The sequence below is a fragment of the Pipra filicauda genome, unplaced genomic scaffold (genome assembly GCF_003945595.2).
Source record: "Pipra filicauda isolate LSUMZ 115617 unplaced genomic scaffold, ASM394559v2 scaffold359_size756093_pilon, whole genome shotgun sequence".
NCBI classification, from domain to species: domain Eukaryota; kingdom Metazoa; phylum Chordata; class Aves; order Passeriformes; family Pipridae; genus Pipra; species Pipra filicauda.
Window position 1 is genome coordinate 488809 of NW_024104486.1, and position 8366 is coordinate 497174.

An 8366-nucleotide genomic window follows, 5' to 3' on the forward strand; every position below is an offset into this window, starting at 1 on the left:
CAGTCATTTTTCATAGAACAATTTATGTTGGAAAAGACTTGTAAGATCATCAAGTCCAACCACAAACCTGACAATGGCAAGTTCACCACTAAACCATGTCTCTTAAGTGCCACTTCTACCTGTCTTTTAAATACCTCCAGGGACAGTGAATCAGTCACTTCCATGGGTTGCTCTTTCCAGTACCTGACTGCTTTCCATGAAGAAATGTTTCCCAATATCCAGTCTAAACCTTTCCTGGTGTAACTTGAGGTCATTTCCTCTCATCCTGTCTCTTGTAACTTGGGAGAAGACACACCTTGCCATAACCACTTTCGGGTAGTTGTAGTGATAAGGTCTCTCCTCAGCCTCCTTTTCTTCAGTTGAAACACCCCCTGCTCCCTCAGCCTCTCCTCATAAAACTTGTGCTTCACACCCTTCACCTTGTTGTCATGAAGGGCCCAAAACTGAACACAGGATTTAAGGAGCAGCCTCACCAGTGCCGAGCAGAAGGGGAGGACCACTGCCCTGATCCTGTTGACTACACTATTGCTGATACATTCCACTGTGCCATTGGCCTTTCTGGCCACCTGGCCACACTGCTGGCCCTTGTTCAGCTGCTGTCAACCAGAACTCCCAGGTCCTTTTCTGTTGGGCACCTTCCCAGCCAAAGCTGTAGCTTTGCAAGGACCTGGCACTTGGCCTTGTTGAACCTCATACTGTTGCCTCAGCCCACTGATCCACTCTGTCCAGATCTCTCTGAAGAGCCCTCCTACCCTCCAGCAGAACAAATCTCCTGCCCAATTTGGTGTCACATGTGAACTGACTGAAGGTGCACTTGATATCCTCATTCAGATCATTGATAAAGATATTAACTAATAAAGATACTAATAAAGAATTCTGGGGAACATCACTTGTGACTGACTACCAACTGGATGCAACTCCATTCACCACAATCCTTCAGGTTCAGCTATCCAGCCAGTTTTTAACCCAGTGAAGAGTGTACCTGTCCACACCACGGGAAGACAGCTTCTCCACGAGAATGCTTTGTGAAATAGTAAAAAAGCTTTACTAAAGTCACAGCAAATTGTACACTTCTTATTTCAATTAGATGAGAGAATGACATTAGAGTGGAAAACGAAGCACAAAAGACGAATGTACGAGTCCTTTCAACCCGTAGCAATTACCAGGGTTGTGCAAGTAAAAAGGTGGGAGATTGTATTACATGTGACTTTTGCTCCATGCAGTGCCTAATCTTTCTTAAGTGAAGAATAAGGAATGGGCTGATCTGGCCAATCAAATTCTCAATGTGGCTTCTTCATATTGATGTAACTCAAACTACCAATAATGCTGTAACCACTGGGTATATGCTTAGTTACACAGTGTGTTAGCTGTGTAACATCAGCCTTCTGAAAAGACAAAACTGGTGAAGGTAAGTGAAGTTAAGTACCGGACAGCACAAGCCATGGCATCACTTTCTTCAAATGATCTGCATGTCCTAGACTCTTCTGAGCTTTTTCCAATGAAATCTTTCAATCAAAAGCTAATGATTGCGCTGATTGTGATTGTTTGGTAGGTTGTTGGAGAATATGAAATGGGAATTCTTTAAAAAAGACCAAGGCTTTTCAAGTGAGAAGGGGAGAAATCCCATCACATGGGAATCTTGATATTTAAAATATAGAATATTCCCTTGTCCAACTCTGGTCAGTTGTCCCAGTTGTAACCCCACCCAACTTCTTGCCCACCTCCTCATTCTAGTTGCCTCTTCATTTCTTCCCATCAGGGATCCCATCAGGTATTTATACACGTAAAAGACCTTCCAGAGCATTTTTTCCTCCAGGAACACATTTCTGCCTCATAGTCAGCTTGCTATCCATCAGGGGCTTTTCATCAGAAAACTTCCTGAGATACAGTCTGTTCTGTTGTCCAGGTCATTAAAGAAGATGTCAAACAGTACTGGTCCCAGTGTACAGCTTGTAACAAGCCTCTAGCTGGACTTCGTGCCTGTCATCACAATCCTGTGGGACTAGTCATTCACTTGTTTCTTAATCTATCTCACTATTCACTTATCTAGCCCAGATCTCATCAACAAGTCTATGAGGATATTAAGAGGAAGACAACAGAGTTGAAAGCCTAATTGAAGTGGAGATAAATTACTTCTACTACTCTCTACTCAACCACTATATCAGTTACAGAAGACTACAGGGAATTTGCTTTTGTGAGTCTATGCTGACTACTCCAGCTGACCTCCTTCATGCCACGACCCGCGGGGAAAAGGAATGGGGACGCGGCACTGCAAAAAGAGTTCGGGACAAAGCAGAGGTCTCATGAAGCAATGCCGATTTTATTAGGGGTAACAGTAACTTATATAGGGTAGGTTCAAGGGTGGAGTTTGGACTAGGGAGGAGCATAAGACTGGCGACTCAGGGATGAATGTGATTGGGTAACCGGGCAAGGAGGGGAGGAGTTTTGGTGTAACCGGGGGAATAGGCCAATGGCAGCTCTCCCTGCACTGCAGCACCTAGTGGCCAATCAGGTGCAGGGGAGCGGGAAAACATTGGAAAACTGTGAGGGGATGAGGGAGACGATATGGTGGACAATTCAAAAACGACAACTGGGGTACAGATAACAATATAACAGTACAATAATAAACAGGGGACAACTGGGGATAACTGGGGATAAACTGTCCAATCCGGGGTGATGTCATATCCAGTATAATAAGGCAAAGTCCAGTGAAGTAATGTCCATTCAGGTGTAGAATGTCTCATTCTGGGTTGTAAATTCTGCGCCATGCTTGTAATTGTTCCCACTCAGCATTATGTTCTCCAACACCTTCATAAGTTTGAAACCGGTTTCCAGGATTATTCACTCCATCTCCTCCCTAGGAAGTGATGTGAGACTTTACCAGCATATTCTTCTCTAGATCCTGCTGGTCACCTTTCATGAAGAAAAGTGACCATTCATGAAAAAAACTGATTTGCTGTCTCCTCCATAGCTTTCTCTGGTCTTCACAATCTTTCACAAGACATCTGAGAGCAGTCTTGTGGTGACATAGGCCAGCTTCTTCAGAACATGTGGCTACATCTTACCTGGATTTGTGGACATGTATATGTCCAGCTTGTTCTAGTGCTCCATAACTGATCCTCCTTCACCAAGGGAGCAACAATCTCCTCTTGGGCTTGTAGGACTGTAATCTTAGGCGTCTGGGGTTCCTGAAGACAAGTCTCATCAGTAAACGCTGAGGTGGAGGAGGTGATTAGTACCCCTGTCTTTTCTCTATCCTTTGTCATCAGCTACCTTACTCCACACACCATCTGGTCCATATTTTCCTCAGTCTTCCTTTTGCTGCTGGTGTCTGTTTATAAAACTTTCTTGCTGCCCTCCAAATTCAGAGCTTTAGACTGTTTTTTAAACTATCTGAGGGAAAATCATTGCTGTCTTTTCTTAAAAACTTTTAATTAAAGAAAATATGTAATGGTGCTGTTTAATCAGAGGTTACATTACAGTTGATTCATATAAATTTCAATGCAGTTTTTAGTTGAGATTTTAGCTTTAGAACGGTTTGTGTTGGAAGTGTCATGGTTTGAGATAGCCCCAACATCCAATTCCCTAGCTCCATTCCCCCTCCCACATCTCAACCTAATGTGAGATGGGTTTTTCCAGACAAAACACACCAGACTCAAAGTGGGGAAAAGGGAATATATTACAATGACTGTACAAATAAATACCATATCACATTATACACATGATCACAAACTATCTCTACCATGACATATGTATTTACAATGGATCAGATCTCTCCTCCAAATAAAAGTCCAGGAGGGAAAGAAGAACAGATCCCTTCCAGTCCTTGAACAGCAGCATCCTCTGAGGCAGCAGGTTTCTTCTTCTCATGCATGCAGCAGCTGATAGCTGGATTTCTGCCAGCATTCACGAGGGAGGTATTCAAGCTCCCCCGGCCCCATCGCCTCACAACCGAGGGGTCTTCCGTGGGCTTCGTAACCCCAGACAAGGTCGTTTCACCACGTCATATCACGAAGACACAGGGGGGTCTTCGTGACGGTCTGGTATCTCCAGGAGATTCAAGCTCCTTGCAGGGCCTCTGTGCCCTGTCTCTCAGGCTGCCACCGTGGCAGCAGTGCAAGGGGGGGGAAGCCAAGGTCGCCCCCCCCCACATTCCATCTGGCCGTCCCGGTCCAGCTGCGGGACGCTCCGAGCTTCTCAGCTCCTCTCTCTCCGGTGCTGCATGTCTAAAACTGCTCTCCAAAATAGGAGTCCATGTCCCTCTTCTCCAAGAGGGATCTCAAGGGAGTTTTGGGGGAGTGTGGTACAGTCTTACCCCCAAGAACTCTGTAGCTCTCAGTTGCTGGCTCTCCTTTCCTCGGCTCTCCTTCCAGGAGTCTTTTCTCTGGTGCTGCATGTTGCTTCTCTGCTCCTTCAGTTCAGGTCTTATCTCTGGCTCTCTGCCACCGTTTCTCTGGTCAGCGTCGGCTGCTGCTCTGTGCCCATGGAGAAAACATCTCCCAGCATACTACAGGCGCCTAGCCCAGCTTTATGCTGTTCCAGGTCCCTGCAGCCCCCAGCCAAGGGCTGGGAGGGGGCCAGAGGCCCCAAGGGGCTCAGAGCCCCTACCTCGTGGCTCTACAACATGGCCACCTCTCCAACAACAACCAAAACTACAACTCTTCTTTTCCGGTCTGGTTGTGGTATGTTTACATTTCTGCAGGAGCGCCCATTGGGCAGAACTTCAAAACTTCCAGGGGTTTCCACCCCTTGGGGTCTACCACTTCTCTTAGTCTCTGGGGAAAACAAGGTTCAAACCACTACAGGAAGGAACTTTAAAGATCGTCTATAGCCAACCCTATTGCCATGGGCAGGGACACCTTCCACTAGACCAGGTTGCTTAGAGCCCCATCCAATCTGGGCTTGAACACTTCAAGAGATGGAGTAACTTCTGTGGGCAACTGGTTCTGGTGCCTCACAACCCTCACAGTAAGTATTTTTTTTTATATTATATCTAATCTAAACCTGCTCTTTTTCTGCTTAAAGCCATTCCTCCTTGTCCTGTCGCTACATGCCCTTGTAAAGAGTTCCTTTCCATCTTTCTTGTGGGCTCCCTTCTGGTACTGCAAGACCGCAATTTAGTCACTCTAGAGCCTTCTCTTTTCTAGGTTGAACAATCCCAGTTCTCCCAGCCTTTCCTTCTAGGAGTGGTGCTCCATCCTTCTAATCAACTTGGTGTCCTGCCTCTGAACTTGATCCAGCAGGTTGGTGACCTTCCTCTGCTCAGAATAATTCCAAAGCAATACATTAAAGCTTTAATCTCAGAGTTTATGTGAGATAGTCAGTTTATGTCCATGGGAGGACAACAGACACTCCACATAAACAGAATTGAAAGTTGGCTGATGATGTTTCAGTCACCTATTTCTCTTTAAAAATACATATTTTCTGAACAGTCTCTAGTTAGTCAAGCACTTAAGTGCCCAGGTATGCATGAAGAATGTGTAAGCTGGCCCACTGTTGCAGGGCCTCCTGGCAGAAGACCACATATACATCTTTCTCATAGTGGACTCTAGTAAGGAGATGTGGCAAATTTCTAGCTTTGGAGCATTGAGTCAGATTATTTTCTATTCTAACATGATTATTTTGCATATGTTGAATTTTTTTGGCTTGTTAATGCATGTCTTGATGATTCAAGGGAGTTTCCACTAAAATTGGTTCTTGTTCAATGTTCCTTTTTATAGATGCTCAATTGTAACTGTAAACTATCTTAGTGTATGGTCTCGTTGACAGGTATCCAGAAGCTGTGATCTTTAAGTCTTGCTTTTTTTTAACTGAGAGATCACACAGAAAAAGGTTGTGAGCATTGGATCATATTTAAATGTGTAACTTGTATTAATATTCTGCTTTTATTTTCTAAGCCCAGAAAGAATCTTGACCAATAATATGTTAATATTTCATTTACTGGTTTTAAGTTATTATTCCTCTTTTCTAAGCTATTACTGTGAAACTGAGGTTATTATTAATGGAATGTATGTAGCAGTATTTGTTGTGTTCTGTTGCTGAGGGAGTAAAATAGAAGCAGGAAACAGTTATCACTACAAACTTAAAAAGCAGGCTTGAGCCCAACTCAGTTAAGAATGGCACACTATCCTCAAAAACAGTCTCTTTTTTACAAATAGAGCTAGTAAATATATTTACACGTATAATATTTTACAAGTTAATAAGACTTAGTATAGTAATAAGTGGTGAGAAGTCACAAAAAGCAGCTGTTGGAGAGACAAGGAGTGATTTCTCCTATGTCCTGGTATCTCTAGCTCATGTTTTTTGCCTCTGTAACCTTATTCTATGAAAAAAGAATGTTAGACATCTGGTAGGGTTGTGTTGATCATAAAATTCCTCAATAAACCCTTTATTTCTAGTAAAATAATTTTTTTTATAAACACTAATTTCTCAAGACATTTTAAAACAATCTGTAATTAAGAACCAATGCCCATGGAATAAAATGTTATCATCGGTTAATTGCCTCCTACTGGTTCATGAATGCAGAAATGTTTGTTTTCCAAGCAGCAGGTGCTGATCCTCTGATCGTGTTCTATTATATATAATGACTAGTGCATTGCAGATTTAAACATTTTATCTGATGGATATGGGTACACTAGTGTGACAGATACTGTACTATGTTTGACCCAATGCAGTTTTACAACAAGAAAAGACCTCTCTCTGGGTCCTAGATTAATTACTGGTTATGAATGGACCTTGTTATTTGATTGGGCTATCTGAAGAGTACTTGTTTTGATGTTTCCATTCTCTTCTTCCATTCCATTTCTCACAAAAACCCAGCAAAAATTAAACTTCTAGGAATTCGTAAGCATTTCCACAAAACAGTTCAGGGTCTTTTTTGGAAATAGGTAGGAAACAAGAAAAGAAAAATAGGAAGTATATCCCATAAAAAGAAAACTAGGATTAATAAAATTATGTTACTGAGATTGTTTGAGGGGTAACATGGCTTCAACAGTCTGTGTGCAGCTTGAGTTTTACTTTAAATCTTGCCTTCATTACAATTCCCAAAATGATCAGTACCACGTTAATAGGAGTAAAGCTAGAGAAGTGGTCTGTGCAATCTTACCTTTTTTTTCATGTATACATGCCTGAGACTCAATCGTCAAGAATAAATGGTGAAGAAAAAATGTGGGTTTATGCAATGGTCAGTTTGATAGGCAGGTGAACATGTCTTCTAATACAAGATATGTCACTGACTTCTTCTGTCACTCTGAACACTTCCTTCCTCTATCTCCCTCTTGGGACTGTGGTTGTAGATCATTAACAATTGTATGAAATTTCATGGTTCAAGGAAAAATACCATTAACAATAATTTTTTTGGATATAATAGGAAAAAGGAACTGGGCAACAGTTACAGGAGAAAGAAGTCCTCCTAGACACTGGGTGTTGAATATGGAAACAAATCATCTCAGAGGGTACCTTTGGACCAAAAATGCCATGAATATTTTTTTTAATCTTACAGAACAGAAACTGTAACTAAATGGTAATACTGTGAACTATTAGCATGATATGGCAAGTGATGATTATGAAATTTCAGAGTTAATGGGCTCTCCTTATACCTTTTTGGTATGAATACTGTTAAAGATGTTGCAAAATCCCTTCCAGTACTAAAGGGTAAACGATCACAGTGACTGAGTATTCTGTTGGTTCTGAAATACATTTCTTCTTTGTCACACTCCCTCACTCCTTTGAAAGACTTTTTGAGTCAGATCAGCTTCTAACAGTTTCCTTTGAAAGATATTTTTGAACAGAACTTTAAATTCTTTATCAAAATGTAGGCAATACACTATTTCTGATGTTGAACACTATTTGGCCTGCACTAAATTAATTTAAAAAATACTCAGTTTCTTTACTAGGAGAGGGAGAGAGTGCAAAAGAAAGCAGGAAATGATCTTTACACATCAGTCTCTCTTAGGGAATAATTGAATGCCAAGACTGCTGACCAGGTTGCAGCTATAATGAGCTTTTATTAACTTTTCTATTAGTTCTCCCATTCTTTTCCTAGTAAGATCCCCTCCCTTCATTTGGCAGCAATCCCAGGTGGATGACCACGCAGCAAAGAGTCATTTTTGCACAGCTAATAAATGTGGAAATAAGAAAATGCTTTCCCTGAAGCTTAACAACATTGTCTGGAAATACATCCTTTGCACACACTATTTCCAAACGTCTGGGAACATTATGAAATCTGGGTTCACATCAGTTAAAATTTAAGTGTCTATTTAAGATTAGGAAGAAGCTGGACCATTGCTGTGGGATTACAGTCCACGGTTAGAGATGCAGTAACACTTTTGGTGTTTGTTAGCAGCATCTTTCTGAAAATGCTATGA

At 41.9% G+C, this 8366-nt stretch overlaps 1 long non-coding RNA gene across 1 annotated transcript; it reads left to right on the plus strand.

Moving 5' to 3' along the window:
* The first annotated feature begins 4828 nt into the window (after positions 1 to 4828).
* Positions 4829 to 6495, plus strand: LOC120323855. The gene is made up of 2 exons (XR_005564751.1): positions 4829 to 4968; positions 5148 to 6495. It is a non-coding gene; the product is annotated as an uncharacterized LOC120323855 (long non-coding RNA).
* The last annotated feature ends 1871 nt before the right edge of the window (positions 6496 to 8366 follow it).